This window comes from Sphaerodactylus townsendi, linkage group LG03 (genome assembly GCF_021028975.2).
Source record: "Sphaerodactylus townsendi isolate TG3544 linkage group LG03, MPM_Stown_v2.3, whole genome shotgun sequence".
NCBI lineage: Eukaryota > Metazoa > Chordata > Lepidosauria > Squamata > Sphaerodactylidae > Sphaerodactylus > Sphaerodactylus townsendi.
In genome coordinates this window covers 173,002,188-173,016,187 of record NC_059427.1, presented here as the reverse complement: position 1 = coordinate 173,016,187, position 14,000 = coordinate 173,002,188, and positions in this window count along the sequence as shown.

Sequence of the window (14,000 nt, the reverse complement as noted above, 5' to 3'; positions counted from 1 at the left end):
CTTTCTGGGGAGAGTTGTATATGGGTTTCGTGGGACATTGTTTTAGAACTGTTTTAAATTGTATGTAAGTTTTTCTATATTATATTTATATTGTTCACCGCCCTGAGCCCTTTGGGGATAGGGCGGTATATTAAATCCAATAAATAATAATAAGAAATAATAATAAGAAATACAAAAAACACATAAATGAACCTGAATTTTTTGTCCCCCTCATGTGACCAATGGGGGAACCCGGAGACATTTGACTCCCCGTGTTCCCATGGCAGATATGCCCCTGTGCCAAAGTGGTGTGAATCCCACCACTGGGCACATGGCATATATACCCTTAACGTCATAGAGGTATAAATTATGTGTTGCTCAACCCTGTCCTCTTTGTCACATTCTTGATCCCTTTCTTTTGATCATTACAAGTATATTTATTTTTGTGCAGCATGGATAACGCCTCTGATTTCAACTTCGCCTTTGCCGGAATGAACCTTCTCCTGACAAAACTTAAAATACGCTTCCCCCCCCCTCCCCCTAATTGGAATAAATAGTATTTATTCCTATCCAAATGTATTATCCTTGAACCAGCAAGAAAAGCTTGTTCTTTTGGCAAACAAGTTTGGGCCACTTTCTTCTGTGAAAGATCTATATTTTTGTTTCTGCCAGAGTAGAAATTGATTAATGAGGTGTTCTGTTTCTTTAACCTTAGCAATGTATCTAAATTTTCTCATATCTACGCATGGTTCCGTGTGTGTGTGTGTGTGTGTGTGTGTGTGTGTGTGTGTGTGTGTGTGTGTGTGTGTATGTGTGTGTGTGTGTGTGTGTGTGTGTGTGTGTGTGTGTGTGTGTGTGTGTGGGATCCTTTGTTTCCCCTCCATAGGAATAAAGCCGTCTTCCTGACCTTTTGTGAGTGCGTTTGAATAAGAACACTCTGTTCCCCTTAGAATGCCAGGTAAAAAGGGAATTAATACCGTGTCAGGGTTTGGGTTTGGGTAGGCTGCAGTCCATGAATAAATTCATAAACTTTTCTCCTCTGTCTCTCAGTCCTCTCTTTCCCAAATGTGAACCTTCCTTCTGACCAGTAATTCCCACATCTCTGCCACGTGGATTGTGCGTCTGTGTGGGGGGGAAGTCTCCTCATGCAGCAGCTCAGAGGAGACCCACTGGGCTTCGGAAATGAGATGAGGGACATGCAAAGAAGGGAACGGGTTAGTGACGCAACCTTTTGCCACCTGAGCTTCTGATCCATCCATCACGGACGCCCCAGAGGCAGCCGTCCAGCAATTAGGCATTCTCTGTCTGAAACATCACCACCGTCCCTCCTTTGAAAAGCTGATGGTGGCAAAGACCTTGAATAAAATTTGTATTTATGGCGTGAAGTTCCCTCCTTCACCCCCGCTAGCCAGGCACCGAAGTCACACTTGGCATGTCAATGTCCTTATATAGACTGTGTCCATCTGCCCCCTCCCCCCCTGCTCCACATTTCCAGTTTCTTATTTGAAATTATTATTTTATATTACATTAAGAGAGCCCAGTTTCTCTGTGGCTTGGAAAAGAGAGCTAATTAGGGTGTCCCCCCCCCTTTAAAGTCAGTTTCCTGAGAGCAGACTGAATGCTTTCAAGCTTGGTTTGGGTCAGCTCCGTTTGGGGTTCTGTTTTGATCCCTAATAAATCCTTGAATTTGGGAGTGGGATATAAAGCTTCTAGACCAGGGGTCGGCAACCTTTACCACCTAAAGAGCCATTTGGACCCGTTTTTCACGACCCCAAAGATCTACCGAGCCGGAGAGGCGGCTCTGCATGGAGCCACCTTCAGTTTGGCCCCTCCACTCACCTTTCCTGGAGGAACATGCCCACGCTACCCTCCGACCTCCAGGCCATGTGGAGCCGCAGTATAAGGCTGAAAGAGCCGCATGTGGCTCCGGAGCCGCAGGTTGCAGACCCCTGTTCTAGACATAGTCCATCCATACAGGGCCCAATTTTTCCCCTGTAAAGTCACAGCTGACTGATAGAGACCCTGTAGGGTTTTCAAAGAAAGAAATATTCAGCAGTGGTTTGCCATTGCTTGCCTCTGCATCGTGACCCTGGTATTTTCTTTAGAGGTCTCCCATCCAAATACTAACCAGGGTCAGGGTACGAGTGTGTCACCAAGCGAACTTTCAAGGCACAAGTGGGGATTTGAAGCTGGGTTTCTCAGCTGCTTAACCTCTATACCGCACTGGCTCTCCATTCATACTTTGCCTGAATTAATTTTCCAATCAAAGCATAGCCAGCCCAATCCAAGGAGGGGTGGGGCGGATGCATGGTGGGGATGGTGCAGCCACGCTGCCTCCAGCAAGGTGTTTGGCGGCATGGCCTCTCGGAAAACAAAGGGAAACTCCTGCCGGCTGTGAAAAGCCCCGTTCAGGGCAATCAATGGCTTACACCACTTTCTTGGTGGCAGAAGTCTGTGCCTGGAAAAGGGGGCATTCCTGGGTCAAAAAGTTGGCCCTGCCCCAGGCATGCTCCCATCCATGCCAGTACAGCTTCCTGTGGCAGACGGCGAGTGACACAAGAGCAAACTTCTGCATTTGGCCGCCACGGAGCCATGCGGCACCCCGACGCTACTGTAATCGCCCCTGTGTCAGTGTGCATGTCCGTTTGGGCAGCACAAGTGGCAGTGACCCCGGGTGGGGGTCACTCTGCTTCCAATTCAGCTTCCCCCCCCTTGGATTATATCCTAATACATATACATATACCATCTTTTGGGCGTTGTTTGCTGTGCCTGGTTCCCTCCCAGGGAGTTAGAGATTTTCCAGGTTGCCATCCAATACTAGGTTTTCTGCTTTTTGCTGGTTTCTTGTTGTTTGCATTTTAAATTAATTCTGTTTGAATTGTTAATTATGATTTTTAATTGTTCTATCTTTTGTACACTGCCCAGAGTCCTTCGGGGGTGGGCAGTATAGCCAGCCAGCCAGCCAGCCAGCCAGCCAGCCAATCAATCTATTTTATTTTATTATTTTATTTTATTTATTATTGTGGCGACAACCTATTTCCCTCTCCCTACTTTAAGTTTGCACACTATGAAAGTTGAAGCTTTCTTTACGGAAGAACTTGAAGGATAAATTCCTGTGCTCTGTTGACAGCTGGAAATGGAGTCCTGGATTAGTGGGCTTCTAGCAACTTTAGGATCATCAGTATTGAACTCTAGGGTCAAGTAATCTAAAAATCTGCCTACGGAGCTGTGGTCACGGCATGGTGTGTTGAATATGTATTCTAATTCTGAATACAACTCCTGAGAATCTGAGGCTGTTTCCGCACGGCCACGATGGAGGTTGGGTCGGCGTACACGACGCCGACCCAACCCCCCTGGAACCGTTCGCACGAACCGTCCCAGAAATAACCGGGAAGACGGCGCCGCGGAGCGCTGTCGCCCGGTTGACCTGCTGTTTCTGTGGCCGTCCGGCACGTCGCCGAGGCCTGGGGACATGCCCCCCTGCCCTGTGTGACTGCTCCGGCGTCACAGGGCAGGGGGGCGTGTCCCCAGGCCTCAGCGATGCGCTGGACGGCCACAGAAACGGTAGGTGGACAGTGAAAAGGGAGGGCGCCTTTGAAGCGAGGTTGGAAAATGGCAGCTTCGCAGCAGCTGCGCCCCCTGTGCAAACAGCTCCCTGGGGACGGTGTTTTTGCCGTCCCCAGGGCGCTGTTTCCGGCCCGTGCGGAAAGGGCCCGAGTTTGTAGTAGCAGTTTATAGCTAGTCTTCACAGCTGTGCAGTGAAGTGGGCGCGCTATCCCAGCGGGCACAGGATATAGAAATATTTGCTTGTTGTAGATCTTACTTCCTTCTTTTGCTTCCCTGCCTTTTGCTACTCCTTTACTACACCCCACTTTGAATATTATGGCTCCCGATTCTGATTGGACAGCACAAAAAACAAGTGTGTGGTTGTGGGGAGGGATATTCCACACAAGAGACCTAAAATTAATTGAACAACCCAGATGAAAATTCAAACTAAATCTGAGGCTCACTCTGTGAGAATCGTAGCTGAGCCTGGGCTTTCCTGTGGCCTGGACCACACTCAATGCCCCTGAATAATGGCTGTTTCTTACCCTCAGTCGTCCATCTTTAAAATGGGAATATTAATTTAATCTTCCCAGGGCTGTTACAAAGATGACTGGGAAAGGGATGGCAAAACATTTAACATGCTGAAAATGCTATGGAAATGATTTATAGCGATAATGAGGGTATGCAAATGGAGCAATTTGCATAATGTGTTCCCAAAAAATGGCAAATTAGCATAATTTTATTTGCGGGTCAAGGAATTTGTAACACAGGAATTGCAGACTTCGTTCCCAAGATCGTACACGGTACAGCAGTTGCTTTTGTGCATTAATTTGTGTTCAATACATTAATCTATGTTAATCGACTGCATTGGTATTCCCCACACTTTCTCCAAAGAGCTCGTGGAGGTTGTTGTATTTTGCCCCGACAACAACCTTTTGAGGTGGTTAGACAAACAGTAATGATCGCTCCGAGTGTATTCAGCAACTTGCACAGCTGGAACAGAGATTCGAACCTGGGTCTGCCTGCAAGTTTAATTCTCTGCCCACGACTCACAATTCAGAAAGGAAAAATATGGCTTTAGGATAGAAGCAGTAGATGCTTCAGATGGCTGCTGGGGTCAGGCTAAGCAACTCTGAGTTTTATCAGTGTCCAGAAACCTCCTGGAAAGTCTTGGTAGGCAGGCTTGGGGTTCATGATGGAGATTTCTCAAGCTGGAGTTGGCAACCTTACAATGCTGTTGTGTTGCTGCTGGACTGGGGCTAGCAAAGGCTAGGGGGAAAGACAGTCATGTTTAAAAATGGTGTAGAATGTCATTATATATATATATATATATATATATATGCTATATATGCTCTCCTATATATATATATATATATATGTATGGCATATGTATATATGCTGCTGCTAACTATATGCTCAACTGTATATATATATATATATATATATATATATATATATATATATATGATAGGTTCACAAAAGGTTCATCTTCTAATCAGCAGAAGTTTGCCCAACAAAGAGGCCGGAGACAGTCAGTCTCTAGGGCCAGGAAGCTACAGTTAACCTTTAACATGATTGGTGAGTTCAACTGTGACTCTAGACCAATGAGAGGCTGTTGTCGGGGCAGGGGAGAAGTATCCTTGTTGGATAAGAAGCATTGCGTTGTATATGCTAAGTTCAGTTGATTCTGAGTTCAGAGTGTTAAGTTCAGCATTCAACTTTGTTCTTGCTGAAGAGTTCTGTATAGCTTTATAGTCTTGTATAGCATAGACTTGTGTAACCTTGAAACTGCTAAAGTGAAACCTTCCTATGGAAAGAACATCTTGCGTGGAGACTATTCTTTTCCAAAGTGCTAGGAAGCTGCAGAGAGTGCAAGAAGACTACTAGACCTTCTCAACTTACCAGAGTAGCTTCGCTTTAATCTCTGCTGGTATAGAAAAGTCCCTAAACGTTTTTGAATAAAGCAACACAATCTGCACGATGCAGAAAGGATTGTACTTCCTCCAAGATGGCTCAGTGTGGAGTGTGAGGCTTTCGTTGTGGAAGATGGTGAGTTCGAGATTGCTTCTGATGTGTCTGTATTGGGTGGTGAGCCAGCACGGTGCAGTGGTTAAGAGTGGCAGACTCTGATCTGGAGAACAGGGTTCAATTCCCCTTTCTTCCACATGAAGCCTCCTGGGTGACCTTGGGCCAGGGACAGTTCTGTCAGAACTCTTCCAGCCCACGTGGAGGCAGGCAATGGCAAGCTACCTCGGAACGTCTCTTGCCTAGAAAGCGGGGTTGCCATAAGGCAGCTGTGACTCAGCTGTGACTTGACGCTTTTCACCCTTTCTGCACATGAAGAGTAATGCACTTTCAACCCTCTTTCAATGCACTTTGCAGCTGGATTTTGCTGTGCAGAACAGCAAAATTCACTTGCAAACTATTGTGAAAGTGGATTGAAAGTGCATTATTCTGCATGTGTGGAAGGGGCCTACATGTGTTAAGAAGAAGAGAAGAAGAAGAGCTTGGATTTATATCCCCCCTTTCTCTCCTGTAGGAGACTCAAGGGGGCTGACAATCTCCTTGCCCTTCCCCCCTCATAACAAACACCCTGTGAGGTAGGTGGGGCTGAGAGAGCTCCGAAAAGCTGAGACTAGCCCAAGTCACCCAGCTGGCGTGTGTGGGAGTGCACAGGCTAATCTGAATTCCCCAGATAAGCCTCCACAGCTCAGGTGGCAGAGCGGGGAATCAAACCCGGCTCCTCCAGATTAGAGTGCACCTGCTCTTAACCACGGCTGCTCTGACTGAATGCCAATGGTGGGGGCTAACAAAAAATTAGTGGATACTGTGTGAAATGAGTTGGTCCGATCTAGAATGACTGCATTTAAGTTCTGAATCTTACCATAATCTAGAAATATAAATTGGATCTGTTTAGTGTGTATGCATTTCTGGCGGCAGGAGAAGAGTTCTGAGAACAGGCTGTTGCAGGTTTGAGTGATTTATGCTGTTTTGGTTTGGAGACATTTGCCTGAGGTGATGAAAAGAAGTGTTTTGCAATGGCTCATTGACATGAAAACTCAGCAATGGGAAAAAAAATGGGGACGACAAAAAATACCCCCCCCCCAAAAAAAATGGAAAAAAGCAAACTTGACACGAGTGACAAAGGATAATTTATTTACACATGAGTTTCAATAAGAATCTTCATCAGAGAGAATGGTGGTCAATAGGCAAAAAGGTTTAAAATTAAAATATAAGAGCAAAAACATTCTGAAAGTGGTTTGAACAACTCATGGCACAAAACGGATGTACCCAGAATTATGTTTATGTTTCACAACTTCCGGTTTCATGTATTTCATTCCCTGTACACTTATACTAGGAAGGGCAGCCATGAAGGAGCTAGAAAAGATTCTTAAGTGAAAGAATGTCTCACTGGTGCCCATAGGCGTAGCTATAATGCGGACATCCAGGGACAACTGCCCCGGACGGCCCCTGTTGAGTCACAAGGTGGGGCGAAAAATTGCCCCACACACTTCTGCCAGGCACAGCGTGGCGTGGAGCAGAACCAGGTGCCACCAGGGCAGGCCTCGGCCAGCTCGGCTGCTGCTCGAGGGGTGGGCCGAGGCGAGCCAGAGAGGGCCTCCTCTTTTTTTCTCCCTGCCGCCGGCCAAGGTAAATAGGGTGCGGGGGGCAGGGGCAGCACAGGGGGCCGGAAAACTGGGAGTCTTCCCCAGGCTCCATTTTCCCTGGTTACGCCACTGCTGGCACCCAAGATCAAGTTAATTCACGCCACAGTATTCCCCATTATTATATATGGGTGTGAAAACTGGACAGTGAAGAAAGCTGAGAAGAAAACTGATTCATTTGAAATGTGTTGGAGAAGAGTTTTATGGATACTGTGGACTGCCAAAAAGACAGATTAATGCGTTCTAGATCAAATTAACCTTGAACTCTTTGTAGAAGCTAATGTAACCTCAGCTTGTGGGTTCTGTGGGGCAGAACTTGGAATGAGTTTGCAACAACAATTTTTTAAAAACAAAATGGTTCTTAACATATTAACATATGTGTTAAGATATGTTAACATATTAAGGTCCTGTTCAGGTTGCATTTTCAAGTCCTTAATTTACAGTCTACTGATACTGCCAAGTCCAATTCTTCTTTGTAAGTGGGTTGGCTCCTGAAGACTCCAAGGGCTTGATGAACAGGCTTCAACATGATGAAGGTTTCCAGGAGAACTCTCACCCATTACAACCACAAAAAGAAACCCTGAAACAATAAACTCCAACATTTACAACATAGCAAAAATAAACAACTATCTTCCCAGTAGTTCCCAACAATATTGCAGTTACCTTAACAAGGTGTTAAGGGCTTAAACAACCAAGGTCCGAGTCTGGTAGCCTTGTCTCCTCCAAACTACATGAGGTCTGCTGCAGCCTCTTGCTGCTTTGAGTCTCCACCCCTTACTGGGTCAACCCATTCTGAGCACGGGGGTTACACTAACTCTTCCTAGGACAAAATTGAAGCTGTTGTTGTTTCTTTGGTCAGATGAGGATAAGGCAGAGTCACTGGAAAAGACAATAATGCCAGGAAAAGTTGAAGGCAGCAGCAGATTTGTTTCCCCACTTCTACGTTCCTGCTGGGTGACCTCTTGGGCTACTCTCAGTTCGTTCAGAACTCTCTCAGCCCCACCTACCTCACTGGTGTCTGTTGTGGAGAGAGAAAGGGAAAGGAATTTATAAGTTACCTTGAGACAAGGGAGAAAGGCAGGGTGTACAACCAAACTCTTCAACTCTTCTTCAGAAACATTTCACTGATTTCAAAGAAAAATATTTGAAATTTGTCTTTCTCAGAGCTCCCAAAAATGTTTTTTTCCCCGTTTTCTTCCCAAGGCCTTCCCATCTCTAGGAATGCCTCTGATTGTCAGACGCTGGGAGGGCTGTTACAAGTCCCCTTTCCGGGGGCTTCTGTCTGGCATCTGTCTGGCTATTGTTGGACACAGGATACTAGACTAAATGGACCATAGGTCTAACCCAGCATGGCAACTGTTATGTTAAGTTATCGCATGGCAGACCAGAGACGTTGCGTGTCGCGCATAGCAGAAATGCGCAAAGCTCCACATGACAGGGGTTCCACGGCTTCTTGTCCTTTTGATTTCATGCTAAACTGTTGAAAGATCAGGCGGCGAGACCTTCCGTACAGATTCACTAACTCTTTTAGCTTGTCAGGTGATCTGTTTGCTTGCCACATGCTAATGTAATGTATGAATTCTCTCCACAGCCTTGCACTTGACAGGTTGATGGGGCTTAGGGACCCTGTCTAAATGAGGGGCCAGATTGATTTCAGAAGCCTTTCTGCCTCCGGTGTGTTAGTGCCTGAGGCCCCACTTATCAGTGACCCTGCAGCGATTTGCCTTTTTTGTCTTCCCCTTGGTCCATTATTGCAAGGCATGAGAATGACATGTTGTAGGATTCTGAGAGAAAGGCTTGTATGTCTATGAGTGGGAGAACCTCATTATGCCACTGGTTGTGGTGGGTTTTCTGGGCTGTGTGGCCATGGTCTGGTAGATCTTGTTCCTAACGTTTTGCCTGCATCTGTGGCTGGTATCTTCAGGGGTGTATCACAGAGGGAAGTCTGTTACACACTGTGATACACCTCTGAAGATGCCAGCCACAGATGCAGGCGAAACATTAGGAACAGGATCTACCAGACCACGGCCACGCAGCCCGGAAACAACCAGTTGAATCCGGCCGTGAAAGCCTTCGACAACTCATTATTCCAGTTTGGGCTCATACCACCTCTATACCCTGTTTTCCCGAAATTAAGACCTACTCTGAAAATAAGCCCTAGTTACAGATTCCCCGGCATAGCCGATCTGATCAAGTGGGGGGCACAAAATCATGGGAAAAAAGACATCCCCTGAAAATAAGCCCTAACACATCTTTTGGAAGAAAAATTAATATAAGACCCTGTCTTATTTTCAGGGAAACACGATAGTTCCCCCCTCCCCCCCAAAGTCTTTTGATTTCTCTTCCTTTTAGAGAAAACCAAAGTGTTTTTATAACACTTTACAGGGGATTCTAGTCCCACTTAATGAGAAGTGAGTGGAATCTAGTGGCAGTATGGGCACTTTCGCCCATACAGTTTGGATCCTGGATTCCATCTTATGCTCTTTGAGGCAGCTTGGTCAGTATGAATGTCATGCAGTGGAGGGATTCAAATAATTTAACAACTGGTTGTTTACAAGCACCATTTTAACAACCAGTTCTGCTGAATCCCACCACTGGTGACATGTAGTTAACAACGTGTTCTTTATGTTTATGACAAAGTGGGATTGTTCTCTTTGGCCTGGAGTTCATGTTCAGGAGGGACAAATGCTGGACAGTTCCCCTGTGAGATGGCAATGCAAGAAGGCTGTTTCCCCACTTTTGAAATGACGTCAGTATCGTCTGGTCCAGGACCTTTTTAGCGTGAAGGTCGTGTTCCCGGGCTTCCTCACTGCCTCGCGCTCCGTGCGGAGTCATCGGAAGGCGCCGTTTTGAGCAGCGCCAGAATGACCCGCGCTGAGGGGGCGCAAGAGCAGCAGAGTCGGGGGGGCTGCGTTGTTGCTGCCCCTGTATTGGGGAGTGCAGGTGGACCCCGCGCTACTCGGGGAGATTAGCGTGCAGCAAACGGTGAGTGAGGAAAGGGCCGAAGAAGAAGGAGGAGGAGGAGTTTAGATTTATATCCCCCCTTTCTCTCCTGTAAGGAGACTCAAAGGGGCTTACAATCTCCTTTCCCTTCCCCTCTCACAACAAATACCCTGTGAGGTGGGTGGGGCTGAGAGAGCTCTGAAGTACTGTGACTAGCCCAAGGTCACCCAGCTGGCATGTGTTGAAAGTGCACAAGCTAATGTAGTTCACCAGATAAGCCTCCACAGCTCAAGTGGCAGAGCGGGGAATCAAACCCGGATCCCTAGATTAGAGTGCACCTGCTCTTAACCACTATGCCACTGGGGCACTGGATCTCTCTGGCCCTTTCTGCACCAGTGTCCTAAAACGTTTGTAAAATGTTTTTAATCCCCTCCCTTTTGTTCGCACTCTCCCCCTTGAAATGATTCCTGGTCGCCATTTTGTGATTTGCCCCCTTTTTAAAACTTAGTTCTGAGTTGAATCTGCTTCAGTGCTTCACAGTCTCGTCGGGCTGCATTCTCAACTCCTTGTATACTTGATGTTTCAAAGACTTCCCCCTCCCCCAATAAAGAAATGAACAGAGAAATGCTGCAAATAAACAGGCAAGGGGGAACGGAGTGAGCTCAGAAAATGGCGCTGAGGAGGACGTTCAGGGAAGCAGAGAAGTGTGGGAATAGATTGCATAGTGACTGAAGACGTTTTCAAAACATTTCTGCCAGAGAACCGTGTTAAAAGGGGATTAACTTCAAACGTTTTGAGGCTGCAAATAAAATGTGTGGGGATAGAAGCTAATGTGGAGGCCCATAGAAGAAACATTTTATTTCCTGCCTCCAAAACATTTTAGATGTGGAAAAACCCTCTCTGAGGCTACCCCGGATCCCGGCTAACAGCTATTGTCTGTTTCCTGCTGTAGAGGAGCTTCGCATCTAATTAGCAAATGCTGGAACACATAAAAAAGATTTTTGTTTTGTTTTCAGACCCCATTTGTAACATTTCCAGAAGGGGCTTGCAGGTCACTTCTAAAGACGGGACAAGACGGACTTTTGTTCTGAGCCAGTAAAGCAATTATTCTTATCTTCCTCAGGAGAAAAATAGATGTGAAGTATCACAGGAGAATCCCATGCTGACCTTAACTTTGCCCCCCTCAAATCTCAGTGCTGTGGGCCTAATGAAAAAATAATTATAGCGGGAAAGATCTGAAAACTGAACTACACATCATAGACTCCCATATGTTCTTCTGTCAGTAAGCGGGGAATGTAGATCGGGGTGTCCAACTCTGGTACTTCAGATGTTCATGGACTACAATTCCCATCATCCCCTGCTGGCATGGCAGGGGCTGATGGGAATTTTAGTCCATGAACATCTGAAACGCTAGAGTTGGACACCACTGATGTAGGTGGTTTTTAGACTCAGGAATATGGGTGCTATGGGGAAAAGCCAATGCATTGAATGAATGTGACACCTTTCATAAAAGATCTGTACATGTGGAATGGAAGCTTCCTGGATCCTGGCCTTTTCCAAGGCATATGGATGCTGAGGCTGGACATTTGCCGTGATCTGTACTGTCAAAAATGTCTGCTACCATCAATTCCTACTTCGGCTGGACCACTAAAGAAGCAATGTGAAAATACTGGTTTCTGTCAAACCACACAAAGGCCCTTTCCGCGCTGCGGAAAGGACGCCCCTGCACCGGCAGGAATCTTGCCGGTGGAGGGGTGGGGGCCGTTCACACGGGAGCGTGCGAGCGGCCCCTGCAGAGGCTGGCGCGGGAGAGGCGGCTCCGCACAGAGCCACCTCTTCCCCGTCCCCCCCCCACTCACCTCGTCGCCCTGCGTCGCCCTGCTGGACTACTAAGACCCGCCCACGCTGCCCTCCGACCTCCAGGGGTCGGAGGACAGCGAGGGAGGGTCTCAGCAGTCCGGTAGAGTGACGCAGGATGACGAGGTGAGGGTGGGGAGACAGGGAAAACAGCGTGTTCCCGGCGGTGCCGTTCGCACCGCGCCGGCGGGAACACGCTGTTTTTAAAAAACCTCCCTCCAGGAGGGAGGTTTTTTGGGGCGGCCTGACGCCGCTCTGGGGGAGGTGGAGGGAAGCCAGGTCGGCGCTGCTGCATTTCAGCAGCGCCGCCTGTGCGGATGGCACCTTAGGGACGGCATTTTTGCAGTCCCTAAGGCATCATATTTGGGCCGTGTGGAAACGGCCTAAGATTTAAGGGGTTTTTTTAAAGAGGAAAGGCAACCTTGGCTGATTCCCACCCACCCAGTGGTGGGATTCAAATAATTTAACAACCGGTTCCAATGGGGGGATTCAAATCATTTAACAACTGGTTGTTTACAAGCACTATTTTAACAACTGGTTCTGCCGAAGTGGTGCGAACCGGTGAATCCCACCACTGCACCCACCCCGTTGCAAACCTCAGAGAGTCCTGAAATCTTTTTCCTGAAGATCAAGAAAATGGGGGTTGTAGAGGGTTGGCGACTCAGCTGAAATCAGCACCTCCTCTTAAGAAAAAAAAATGAGCATCCTCTTTTGCTTTTGGAACTGTGTTAGATACATGCCACTTGATTTGTATACTTGCTGGGGTAGTAGGTAAAGAATGTTAGACTCTAATTTGGAGAATTGGGTTTGATTCCCCACTCCTACTCATGAAGCCTGCTGGGTGACCTTGGACCAATTACAGTTCTCTCAGAACTCTCTCAGCCCCACCTACCTCACAAGGTGTCTGTTATGAAGAGCAGAAGGAGTTTGTAAGCTGTGATGAGACTCCTTATGCTTGAGAAAAGTGGGGTATAAATCCAAACTCTTCTTCTTGTTCTAGAATGCTTCGCTTGGGTCCTAGTGCCTTGGGGACAGAAGTAGGTCAGCAGTAGGGCCCAAGCAGAGCTTTCTAGAACAAAAACAATCCAGGAAATGGTGGATGAATTCACAAATCTCCTGTCATCTTTATTCTGAACAGGCGAATGGGTCTTGTTCAAGTGTCCCCAAAATCTGCTCATGCTGGCAGGAGCTGATGGGAATCGTAGTCCATGAACATCTGGGGTGCCAGAGTTGGATTTCCCTGATCCTGACCGTGGACTGCTTCGAAATACAGCTGGAGAGTCGGAGCAGTGAGCCTATCTTCCGGGCTTTCAAGGCAGAAGGGAGAACAAAGGAGACACAGTGATTCTGTAAATATACCCTTTACCTTCTTCTTTGTGGCTTTGTATGAATCAGGGCTGAGAGATCAAGTTATCTTCTGCTCCTTCTTCCCCCCAGCGTTGTGGGAATGGAGAATACAGATTGGCAAAGAACCGTCCTGAATATTATTAATAAAAACCCCTTGCCTACTTTGTCACATATGGCTTCTGATTCCTGATCTATTGCTCTCTTCTTAAGAGACGGCTAGTTTAAAAACCTGGAGGCTGGAAGTAAAATTTGTCACAGATTTAGGAAAAGCACCGCTTGCCTTTTATCGAAGTATTTCAGTTCTCTTTTGAAGTCTGTATCTCTGTGATAACATGCTGGTGGAATCTCGCTATTACTGCCGAACGTAGAGCTGCTATCAGATTACATTTTTAGGTAAGTTGCCTCCCATATTTTAATCAGAAGATTAAATGTATATGTTCATTTGGAATGTTAGCCCATTTTTCAGCCAGCAAAAATGGGCTTTCCAAAGCTGCTTGAAGCAATTACAAACCAAAACAAATATCAACTAACAGAATAGTTTGAGAGGTATTCAGCGACGAGGTTCTAAGCCTCTTTTAGAACCATGACCCAGAATGACCCAAAACAGCGTGCAACTTTTTCAGGTCTCCAGAGGACTTCATCCGGCTGGGTTAAAAAGCAAAT